Here is a 13,205-nt window from a genome sequence, read left to right as displayed (position 1 = left end):
TAAATGCATTAAGGTTGTTGAAATGGGTAAAAATCAAAATTAGCTAAAAATGAAATCGTTTTAGAAGTATTGTACAAACTGTTAGAAGAGTAAAAGTAAAAAGTGTGTGGGTGAAAGCCGTGGGGGACATCAGAGACAAAAATATTTTAGGAGCGGCGATTAAAGGAGTGGATTTGTGACAGAAAATCCAACAGCAGATGCTTTTCCACTGAACAACAATTACTGTCAAAGAGCACTTAAGCAAGGAAATGAAAGCCTGTAGATTCTAAAGTTCTGAGTTTTGAGGCCCGATTTAACCCCAGTGCACTCAAGCATAAGATTGTGTTTCTTTGGGAACAACTTAAAGTGTCAAAATGTGCCTGTAGTGAAATAAAGCAACTTGTTTTTGCAGAATTCTGCAGGTTAGTTCTTGTATCTTGTAGAAAATATACAATAAGGACATAATATGAAAGCAGCACTGACTGGATAGGCTACAGTGTCTTGCTCTGTTTTACTTGAGGCATATGGGAAACAAGGACTCAGACCTCATTAATTACACTGTGATTCATCATTAACTAGATGGTGAAAAATCAGAGGAGGATGCTGGAGAGATATGCCACCCCATTTGTAAACTCAGACACATAACCTAATGAGAAAAAGTTTACAGAAACATTAAGCTGCCACTTGTTTCTATGAGTAAAATGCTGGCAAGTGTTATAAGTAATGAATACTCACTTTCTACAAATATGCACTTAAAGACAGTGAGAGGAGGCATCGATGGCTGAAATCATCTCTCTTGTTTTAGCTATTAATCCCAGAAGTGACTTCAGACTTTGACGTTTCTTTCATTTATTGTTTGATTGAATTTGACTGTTAGACGCATGTCAGAGCTTTCTCATTAACAACAATGTAAAATTTCCCCACGAAGAAATTCAGCATGATACACGATTTACGTCTAAAACTGTCCGCACGCCTGACAGTGTGTGTTTGTAGGAGCTCATGACTACTTTCATGGTCGTCAGTCTGCATTACTACTAACTAGTGTGTGACATGCGGGGTTGGTTTTAAGAGATTGCGTTAAACCAACAACTGAAATATGTTGTTTGGACTAAATAGCAAAATAAAGACCAGTCAGGAAATATAAGGATTTAGCTAAAACACTTTCTTTTTGGGAGCTGTCTTGTTGTTAACAGTAAAGTTCTTGATCCACCTTGATCTCAATTCCCCTTTTCTGACACTTGAATTCTTAAAAACTGAGACCTTGGCCGACAACAAGGCGATTTGCAGTAGCAGTTTAAAAAAAGCATGATGTGTCTGGGGCTTTCTCAGATTGACTCTGAGGCTAGACTGACTTAGCTTACTGTCATGTGTCTGTCTGAGTTAAATTATCCAGTATAGCAAACAACGACAAACTTCCCAGAAATCCTAAAAACAGAAAAGAATGTGAAATGAAAATGATTCAATTATGCTTGAAAATCCCCCAAATGGGAACATAATATTGAGTAACTCAATTTTTCCTTTTAACTAGTACAGAGTCTGCTCTGAGAGATTGTAACTATGACGTACAGATGTCCTTAACGTGCACGCAGTCATTAAGTTTATAGTTTTGACACGAGGACTCATGAAGAAACGCTCACTGAATGCATGCGTGTGATTGGTCTGTTCAAATGTGGCTGCACAGAGTGTGCAGACCTGGGGTTGTAGCTTTCTGGAGCTGGAGAATAGAAAGAATCACTTAAAGCTTTGACATATAAAAAATAAAAGTGGCTACGTCAGATTCACGACACCTGCTGTAGGGGCAACACTGGCCACACAGAACAAATTAAAACATAAAAACAGCTCATCCAGACAACTTCAGATTCAGCACCGTGCTCGCTACGATACAGAGCAACACGTCCAACGAGTTCGAAGAGGATCAGATAAGCATTTGTCGATCTAAACAGACTGTAGGACAGCTATATGCAGATTTCTCAAATTATTAGCAAGAATCTCAGAAGCGATCATCTTTTTTCAACCACACATTTTACTCGATCAAAACGGATCTCCTGGCAATACGTTTCCCCCAAGTTTCTTTCACGAAATTATGATCTAAGGGCTAAAAAAACAGATAAAAATAATTTTTCAGATGGCGGAAGTTTTATTTTTTTTTATCTCAATGCAGCACAGCAGCGTCCAGAAACACGGCTGTTCAAAGTGCTGAAAAAGGAAACGATAAAAAAGGAGATTAAGAAGTGATAGTTATCATCAAAGAGAGCAGCAGTGATAACAGAAAGCCTCACAGTGGTCTATAAATGTCCACACTAATGCTTATCTTAAATTAAGATTTCTTATTTCACCAACACACAGATTCGTGTTCGTCACATCGAGTTTCTCCAAAGTTTGGAAACGATTTAAATGTGTAATAAAGACTTTCTATGGGGCTTCCATTTAATTCCTCTTAAACTCAGTTGCTTGTTTGTTGAGTTTCTAAATTATCAGTTGCATACCAAAATACACTCTAAGCTATATGTGGGATGGCTATAATATATGGTGTGTAATTATATTACCATAGAGACACTGCAGCTGTGATATTGTACATGGGAAGACCCCAGAAGTCAGGATTTGACTTCTCCCACTGTTTCCTTTTAAGGAGAAGAGCAGAGAATAGCTTCCCGCAGGTCTTTGTGGGATGTGTAACTGACAGGGAGACCCCTGGGAAACGATACTTTGCGGGATTACTTGACGGCGCTCCCAGCTCTGTTCTCATCTAAATTCCCACGAGACGTCTCACCCACATACACTATGCATACTGTATGTGACCGAGAAGCTTTACACAGCAGGTTTTTGTTGTGAAATCACAAACAAGCTACCAGATCTGCTCTGACTTAAGAAGTGAAGCAAGTCGGGGAAGGTTAAGTCAGAGGGCACCCTTAACTGGAAAAACTGATACCAATTTAAAATTATTAGGAAATGCATAATCCTAAAAGAAGGTTTGTTTTAATAAAGTTTAAAAAAATTGCTAGTGCTGAAAGGATTTTGAAAATATTAATTTCTGCTAAACTATCAATAGCAGGTGTCACAGTCATTTCTGTGTTTCTGGAGCTGTGATTTTGTACTTAATGGACACTCATATACGGAGAAATCTATCTGAGATTTTGCCACAGCAGCCTGCAGTTAATGGTGTGCTTTCTTGGCCAGGCATCCCGTAGAAAGGAGATTTCAATCTCAAGAAACTTTCTGATTAAATAAAGGCTTAAATTAAGAAAGGCTGGTCTTGTAATAAAAACAGAAGTCAGTACACTGGGAGGTGAGGAGGTAAGTCGTGAATACTGCGTGTAGGATAAAGACCTGATTCAGAAATAGGAAAAAAGGATTCATTTTAGAGTAACTTTAAAGTTAATTCTAGTGTAACATAATAGATATCAATACGTTTTGTAAAAACCTGACTTGAGAAATCGATATATTCTCATTCCCAACTAATCATATTACGGAAACGTTGCCATTTTTCATCATAGTTTTACACAAAAAGTGCCCCTTTAGTGTCAATTTCCACTGTGAGGGAGGAAGTACCAGAACCTACAGTAGTTTGCAGTAGTTGGCTTTTTGGAGTGGTGGACGGGACAATCCCACAGCCTCCAACCAGAAGACAAAAGTCCGAATCCTGTCTGGGATTTTACTTTTGTTTTGACTTTCGTAAGCCCATGAAAGTACATGGTTTGAATTAAAGTACACCCTTTCACAACTTTAATCACATGTTAAAAGGTAAACTTCTATCTACACTACAAGTGACTTCATGTCCTGCAGTGAAAACACTGCCAGACCACTTTTGGCTGCGGTCTCATTGCGTCTGTATCTCCGAGGGACTCGTAATGAACTCCATCTGGTGACCATGCATGTTCAAAAATGATGCTACAGCATGTTAAAATATGATGTCTGTGGGTCCTGACCAAACATCTTGGGTATAACAACGGGTTGGAGGGACTGCTATTTCCCTGTAGTGCTAAAGTTTCTTCTGTGGCGAAAACAATATTTGACACAAGAGCTTTTAAAGAAAAGGGAGACCGTTTACTTAAGATTAAACAAAGTGTTTCAGGAAAACCATTTACAGCCATCCTTTGGCCAGCCATTGCTGTCATTACATGTTTTCTGCAGCGGTCGGCCATAACTCCATTCTCCAGACTTCCTCCATCAAGCGACCGAGGGTAATTGCTCTTCCATCTTCTAATTATTCAACACTTGGCAGTGCCTACCATTTATGCCACAGAAAATGGTCACACTTAGAGCTTTTTAATGAAGGGAACAAAATGCAGGAAGGGGACATAACTCGAGCTGAAGTGTGGCTAAATGAGATTGAACAGAAACTCTGTTACTTCCTGCCAAAACAGGATACTGCTTTTAGAGTGATAGAGAAAGACTGAGCCTCAATTACTCCATTGTCATCTGAAGTTTTTAGTTTTTACTTAGGAAAGTGGAGGCCTGTGGTGATGCAGCTGATTGCAGTTTGTTTTTATGGATAAAAAAGATAATTAGATGGTTGGAACATGTGGAAAACTACACAACGACCTAAATATTAATTTTATTTTCATATATTTAGCATAAGGTTTTGTCCATACAGCTGATATTTTATTAGGCTGATTATTTGTCAAATCAAACAACAATGAGTAACACGTTTATTAGCTACATGCTTGTTTAGCATGTAACTAAACAAGCTACATGCTAGCTTGTTTAGCTACAGCATGTAGCTTCTTTAGCTACATGCTAGCTTGTTTAGCATGTAGCACATCCTTACCTGTTTTGAGCTTAATGCTACATGGATAATATTGGAAATCAAGGGCTGCCTGGAACAGTCGGAGAAGACGGTCCAGTATATGAATACAGAATGATTTAAAAAGCAGTGCAAAACTGACGCTGTATTTACGGTAAAGAGTTGCAAAGAATTTTATTATGGCCTTTTATATTCACATTATATTCAAATGTTGAAATAAAGCTGCATCCGTTGACGTCCAATTCCACTTCTTAAGTTATTTTGTTAGTTTCTAATTTTAAATATATTTCTGGAACTACAGGGTTTCCTTCTAAAATAATAAAATAACAGCGAATTCTCATTAACTGCTCATTGATTTTCATGCTGCGAGGAAGTGAATTTGAAGTGATGTCCAAACAGCTAAAATTCTACTATTAAATTATACTAATGCTGCAAATAATGCTTTGCAAAGCTGTGGCATGTGGCTTGCTTTTACAGTGTTAAAATCATTAAATGGCAAAATCATTAATGGCCCTAATTGTTGCTGGAGGGGGGAAAAAAGTCACTTTTAAATGTTTTTTGTTTGAATGCAATTATGCATCTGCTGAGTGCCATTTAGAACCACGGGATCCTTAAAATCTTATTACAGCATGACTACTTGGCATTGCTTAAAAAGAAATATATTTTGTTCTCACTGTCCAACTATGTCTTTTTTCTCTCTTTTCTTCTTCTTCTTTTTTTTTTTTAGCAGCCTTGGGTTTCCAGTCAAAATGAGCTAATGAACAGACTAATTAGATCTACATGGTTTGGGGGCATTATTTTCTTTGATGAATGATTGACATAACTGATGAGAACATCACCTTTTTTCGACCTCTCCTCTCTCACTAATTGAGAAATTATATTTATAATCAGTGTGAAGGCTCTTCAGTTCGTTCATCACAACTTTTGGACACGTTTCTATGTTAACAAGTCTGACGTGCACTGATTATTTGTCTCGGTTAATGATATTTCCCAGGTTTGGAAGTTCACTGTGGCATTCCTCCAGAGGTCTGCTCTGGATAGGCCGACCCGTTAACATTCTGTGGATGATCTTTTGTCTTTCCGCTTCCCTAATGCCCCGCTTTCAGTAACACACCTCACTTGCGAGATGTCTAAATGAGTTCTCCAGATGCTCTTCCTGGTGGCGTCAAAGAGATCCTGAAGACAAACAGCAGGGGTTCTATAAATACCTGAAGCCAGGAGGGGAAGGAAACCTTTCCTGGGTTTACATCACTGCCCTCAATAACAGGTCAATTTCAAAGATGCACCTACTAACCATGTTTCCCATATGGCAAGGAAATTCAACACGACTCAAGAATTTCCATTTACCATTAATAACTTTGTTTTATTTATGAATGATTCTTATTTCAGACTTCAATATAACTGCCTTGGAATTTTTCTATTAATAATAGAGTAAGTAGTAATTATAAGAATTAGGAATGTATCGAATACATGTTCGAGTACATGTTCTTAATATGCTCAACATATTGTTTGTAGCTTTTAATTATTTAATGCTCTGCACATATATAGTGCCTTTTAATCTCAAGTATCCAACAAATTACTTTGGTGCCATTGTGCTGTGGCTCCGCTCTACTAGTGGAGCCCAATTTAAACACGTGTAAACAATAAAATATTTATAACAACCATAATAAATAGTAAATTTAGAGCTAATTAAACTTACCCAAGTAGTGATTTTTTGTAAATATTTTCCAGAAATTAAAATAAATACAGTCAGTTATTAAAATGTTTGCTTTCCAACTATTTTAACTTTAATCGCTTAAACCAAAACTAGTTATTTATCTGTAAGAGGTAGATATCTATCTGCATTTTCCTCATTTAAAATTTAATTTAAAAACATGTGAATCAGATCATAATGTCCCCATATGCACATATGCAGAATCTTATCAGCCCATTAAATGGCAGTTATCAAACGTTATCAAATCTATAAATCTTGCCAGTAGATGGGCTCCTCCACCCAGTGCTATCACTTCATTTGTTGATGGTGGTTGGAGACATATTGGTGTGCTTCCACTTTGAAAGAGCGCCAAAGGCCTACATGATGAGATTGGAGGCCTTCCATGAGTTGTGAGTGCAGACTCATAGTTTATAATTTTTTTTTTTAATTAAAAGTTGTTTTTAAAGCTCATTTGACTGCAAAGTTCCTGCTTGGTTAATTTTACTGCAGCACAAGTAAAACTTCAGCATTTCTTCTTGAGCAAATGTGGTTGTAGGAGTTGGGCCTCATTTAATTGCAAATATCCAGCATGTTGATGAAATGGGTCACTACGCGGCACTACAAAATATGATTACATATTTATCATACAGCTAGATAATGAGCTCATGGTGTGTCGCCATCCACACTGCCACCGGGTAACATCACCCCGATCACATTATGAATAGGAACCTGAAAATAGTATCAATAAAATATAAATGCCTTTAAATGAATAATAGAGGTGTTTGCAGTGGTGGAGGCAGGCATGCAAGAATTAACTAAGTCATAATTCCTTTTTTTCAAATAAGATGAATTGAAAGCCGTAAGGCAAACCATGCTGTGCAGACTTGGCCACGCACCACACTTAATCAAATAAAATGGGAAAATTCTCCTCACAAAATCCACCAGTCATAACTCAAATACCTCACAGAGTCAGAGGGGCGAGCAACAGCATTGGTTTGGAGGCTATAAATCACCGTGGCAGGGGGATGGTCTGCCATTTCTTCATGTTTCTTTATGTGAGCAACGGATGAACACACGTGCAGAAAGCTGCTTGCACACACCAAACTGGACCTGGTAGCTTTCAGAGTTCTCAGAGCTTTCTGACACAAGGAGTGTCGTCACCTCCTGCAGTACCTACAATCAGACTGCTCTGAGATGGAAACACAGGAGAAGCAATGTTGCTGAAAAGGCATATTCAAGCCAGGTGTTTTACAGCTGCATTTTTTTGTTATCGAGAAAAAAACCTGCAGATTTTACAGATTAATTGATGGGAATAAGAAAAATGCCAGTGTCTCTGCACTGCAGCTGCACAGATGGGTGTTTGTGTCAATAACAGTGAGCGACATGAATTTTTCTAGGCTCAGATTGTCAGCAGTACCTCCTGAAGCCACCATGCTGCCTAAAAAGCCTACATTACTAAGAAAGCTAAGCGCCATTTTCACAGTGTGTCAGTTAATAATTATTTGATTAATTGCACTTGTGTATAACATCACCTGAACTGACGCTTCAGGCTTGTTCTGCATTAATTGTGCAAACTTCCCGGAGAGGAGAGGTATCAAAACAAATTTGTTATATCAGCAAATTTTATGTTTTAACCTTTAATGAGATTAGAACAGTATTTTTGATCACTTGTATCAAAGCGACCTTTATGCATTTTCATTGTTAGTCCATGCAGAAATAGCTTTGCATGAGTCACAGTTTAGTATTGGTAAACATTTGGTTTGAACATCTGGTGGGAGGGTCTTCTGTACTCTCAGTGAGCTGTGTAATTACCATATTAGGGAAATCAACTCTCTGTGACATTTTTCTCAATAACATTCTTAAGTCATCTATGTGACTTATATATCATGTTTACGTCAGATCACTTTTGCAAATATTTGATGTCTTGATAAATCGCGCAGCTATTTGAAGTTTACACAGCTACATTTTTGCCTGAAAACATCTTAAAAGTTTATTTTGTGACCCAGAAAGAATAATATTAAAACTAAATAGCTGCCGCCATTGTTGGAAACTGGAATTGGCTGGGCCGCGCTATGAATTCTGGGACAGGTTGGGCCACGAAGGATACACCCAACCTATCCTTCAAATCTGGGGAAAAGGAGGACACATTTGTCGGATGCATTTGTCGGAGTCTTTGAATTTGGACAGCCTTGCATCGCTGTCACGTAATCGGCCTACAAATGCTGGACACAGCTACAATGCCGGAGACTGCTTCTTCTTCTTTGGTGTTTAACAGCAGCTGGCATCCTTGTTAGATGCATTGCTGCAATTTTCTGCTTCAGTCCTTTATTACACTCTTAAATCCTACTACTTAAACCTGCGTCTTTCAGGATCTTACAAAGCTTCAAATGACGCGTTGACTATTAAACTAGTCGTCGACAATTTTAATAGGTGACGTAATCGTGACTAGTCGACTAATCGTGGCAGCCCTAGACATCATACGGAGCCAAGAGTTGAATAAGATGTCTAAAACAGAGTTTTTAAACCTTAATACAACTTCACCAATGTTGCAGCATAAATGTGACAGAAGCATACCATGTTCTCTTTAAAGAGAAATGATTCATTAAACAACTGCCAATTTCTTCTCTGAGATATTAAAATTAGCATCTAACTGCACAGAGGAGTGTGCAATAAAACAAAGGAAATAAATTAAGCAATACACCACACATACATATTACTTATAAACAAATTGCACTCCCATTGTCTGTCCACTGTGTGTATAATAAGAAATCTGCACCGTGCAGATGGCAGCCTTGTAATACTTTGCCCAGAGGCTCAGAAACAAACCAGTTCTCCTCTGCAGGAATATTATCCTCCATCTATAATGTTAGTAGATCTGCCACAGTGCATATGTGGTTTAAGTGACAACTGTTGCCAACCTAGTCTTCTTTGGTGATTTAAAACTTTAGTGAAGGGAGCTCATTGTATTTAGTTAAGAGTCAAAAACAAGTTAAATCTGGTAATTTTTTCCTCAATGGAAAAAAAGAGATAATTTCTTAGTAAATCTTCTAAGTTTCTATGTTCATTTTCAAGTAACACAATATAAATGAGATTTTCCAGCAAGACTGACCAACAAGATGATGCCAAGTGCCCACTTAATGATAATAAACCTTAAAGGTCAGCTAACAGTGGAGCGTTTCCGAGTCGAGTGTGAAGCGGCACAAATGAGAATCAGCACCTCCAAGTCTGAGACCATGATCCTCAAGCAGGAAAGGGTGGCGTGCCCACTCTGGGTCAGGGATGAGTTACGCCACCAAGTGGAGGTGTTTAAATATACTGGGTGTTGTTCAGGGAGCGGGAGATTGACAGACAGATTGGTGCTGTGGCTGCAGTGATGCGGGCACTGTACCGGTCCTTCGTGGTGTAAAAAGCGATCAGATACTGGTAGATCTTCATCCCTACTCTCACCTATAGTTGCAAGTTTTGGGTAGTGACCGAAAGAACGAGATCGTGGATACAAGCAGCGGAAATGAGCATCGAAAGGAGCCAGATGAGGTGGTTCGGGCATCTGGCAAGGATGCGTCCTAGGTGAGGGAGGAACCCCCGGGGCAGACCCAGGACACGCTGGAGAAATTATCTCTCTCGGCTGGCCTGGGAAAGCCAATGCATTTATAGTTGCTCCTGCAACCCGGCCCCAGATTAGCAGAAGAAAATGGATGGATGGATGGAAACCTTACAAAAGCTAAGAAACATATAAAAGGGGCTTTAACTCATTAACAGTGCATTTCCAAGCATCTTTCTACTTTGTCACTAAATGAAACATCCTTCAAAGTTATTGGTACCATCAGGAAAAATAAATATTTAACATCTCTTAAGGCAAACCTTTAAATACTACATATTTTATGTAGTATTTAAAGTGACGCTCAATTAAATTTAGCCTCTTCTCAATTTACCCATTGACCTCTATTAAAACACTGTCCTTCATATCCTAACATCCCAGAGGGCTCAGCAATGAGCCACTACCTAAAACAAGTCCCAAGACAGACAATAGAGGGCCACTAATACTAATCCACCGCTGAGGCCGTCTTCCTGTCTGCTTCCTGTTGTAAGCCTCACAGGAGGGAAGTGAGGGTCTGCTCTTATTGCGAGGGGCATTGTGAGTCTTCCTCTATAAGTTCCTGTCCCGGACAATGGGACAGTGCTGGACTCTGGCCGCACCTCAGCACTGGGACTGTTTATGTGAAGTAGATTTTGTTTTTATTGGTTCAACCCATATTAGGAAATTCACAGGCTGGTTTTGTTTTGCAATTGCTAATTATAAAAAGGTCCCTTGAGTTTTACTAATTTGAGCATCTGTTGGGTATGATACTTTAATGGGTTCTAATATGAATGTAAATAAATTAGATTTTAGTTCCTGTAATCATAGTTAAAAACCTAAATTTGATTTACCACATTTTTCTTTAGAAAATAAGGGAAAAACAGCTTTTGTCCTGAGGACTCACACATTTGTGGCTCATCTCACCTTGTTTTTGTATTTTTCCGTACAAAAATAGTACCTACATTTATATTGATATGTTTAAAAAAAAGTAGGCTTTGACTTGGCTGTCTCTTAGTGAAGGCAACACAAAAGAACTAATGGTAGCTACAGGTAAAGTAATAAGCTAGCTGCAGCTATTTTTAACCCTTAATACTGTCTCTCTGAAAAAATATCAGGTGGTGAATCAAAATTTAGATTATTTTATATGCAGAACAAAACAAGTAAGAAATAATAATATATATTTTTTCATGATATGGGGGGAAAAAACAACTAAAAGGCTTAGTATAGTAGCTACAGGGTAGCTGCTAGCTTAATTTTCACAACAAGTTAGCATAGTTTTGTGGTATTTTCATAAAATAACTCACTATACCGTGGTAAATAACTGCCATTAACCATCCTACAGCATTAGTTGTATATAAATCTTTAATCTGGGGTGGCTGTGGCTCAGGAGGTAAAGCAGAAAGCTTGGTGGTTTGATCCCCGTCTGCTCCAGTCTGCATGCTAAATATCCTTGGGCAAGAAGCTAACCCCAAGTTGCTGAGTTTTAGTTAGAAAGCACTTAGATAGGAAAAGCATAGAAAAGTGTTTGTATAAATGGGTGATTGAGGCAAGTTGTTTAAAAGCATTTTAAGCTCTCAGAGTAGATAAGCGCTTTATAAGAACCAGTCCATTTACCAATCTACATATCATCTTTAAGAATACAACCACACACTAAGCATTAATAGTTTCTCCTCACCAGTTTATATTAATTTTATGTCAAATGTTCCACAAGCGTGAACAAATTGATCAACTATTGAACCAAACAAATTTACCCAACAGTTCCATCTTCTTTAAAGGGTCAAAAAAACCAAACTTCAACACAAGAATGTTTTGCTCCTTCATTCAGGGATTGCTGGATGCTAGTTTATCAGATTTCACTATGAATAAGAGATGTCAGCTGTGCTGGAGAGACACGCTCCAATGAATAATGCAGACTGGTTTATTTTTTCACTGTCGAGTGTCCCCATAAAATGCACAGAAGTGGTACATATGAGTGAACAATATTCAGACCAGATGTGAGCATGGTCTCAGTGGTACAGTGAAGTTCAAACTGAGGAACACTCTCTTTCCACAGAGATACAAGGATGCTTTCAGTCTGAGATCACACTCTGAAAATTAAGCCAATGTGACATAATTTCAATCCCTCTAACCTATTCTGAGCCTTCAAATGTGGAATTATAGCAGTAATTATCGCTACATTATCTAAAGATATAGACGTGAGTAACTCTAACCCATAACGATAATGAATGATGAATGACAGTTAAAAATGAGGACAAATTTACTCACCTGTATCCACTCCCGCATGTTGTCATCTGACGGTGTCCAGCCATTTTCCTGGTAGTTAAGGCGGGAACGTTCAGGGGACCAGTTGGAGTTATACTGGGAGGAAGCGGTGATCTGGTCAGAGGAAATTTCTCCCAGACTCCATGCCCAGTGGCTCCATACAAGCAAAATCTGACGAGACGAAAAAGACAGAAATCCTTCAGATAAAAAGCTCCACAGCACAGGTATACATCAAAACACCCCCAATGAGAAAATAATCATCAAGTTACTGTTGTGAATCAAGAGACGCATTAATTCTTTTGCCTATAAATTATCATCAGGTTAGATGGGAAAATGTTTGTTTGTCAAAATCATACCAACGGCTTCTATAATATGAGTTTAAAAAGTCTATTACACACATCATTAGTTGGATGAACTGAATTTTTGGTATTTTGCTCTTGCATGCAGTCATTACTAATGGATGAATTTATCATTAAACTCCAGAACCGGGCTCTGAAAGTTAGAGTCATAAATCTGAGTTGGAAAAAAAAACAACTACTCAAGTTTGAGTTTGTGTCAGGCAGGAAAACAAGTGAGCCTGAGTGTGATTAGAGTGTCGCCCAGACAATGTGAAGTAGTCTGTCCCAGCTTCCTGCTGCCTGCAGAGAAGTCAGTAAGAGGTCATTACAAAGAGCTGCTGCACTGGTTTGATATGTCTATGCAGCATCCACACATTCACAGGCTATACTCCATGTGCAGACATATGGAGCCAGCAAAATGTATAAAAATCTATCTGACTGAACAATCTATGTGTTTTTGCTTTAGTCCAGGCCACGGAGGGTTACTATGAATCTGTGGAAGCTTCAGCATGTCAAAAAAAGCTATAAAATGTAACAAAATAGTGGAAAATGGCACAGAAGCAGATGATATTGCTAACTGCTCCAAAGTAACTCAAAATCTAACTATAAATC

At 38.4% G+C, this 13,205-nt stretch overlaps 1 pseudogene; it reads right to left on the bottom strand.

Annotated features, from left to right (window-relative positions):
* LOC120737651 overlaps nt 1-13,205 on the bottom strand; it is a 92,675-nt pseudogene that overhangs the window by 31,061 nt on the left and 48,409 nt on the right.

The sequence above is a fragment of the Simochromis diagramma genome, unplaced genomic scaffold (assembly GCF_900408965.1).
Source record: "Simochromis diagramma unplaced genomic scaffold, fSimDia1.1 OVJJ01000247.1, whole genome shotgun sequence".
In the NCBI taxonomy this organism is placed as follows: Eukaryota; Metazoa; Chordata; class Actinopteri; order Cichliformes; family Cichlidae; genus Simochromis; species Simochromis diagramma.
The sequence above is the reverse complement of the archived record's forward strand: the minus strand, read 5'-3'. Positions and strand labels throughout refer to the sequence as shown.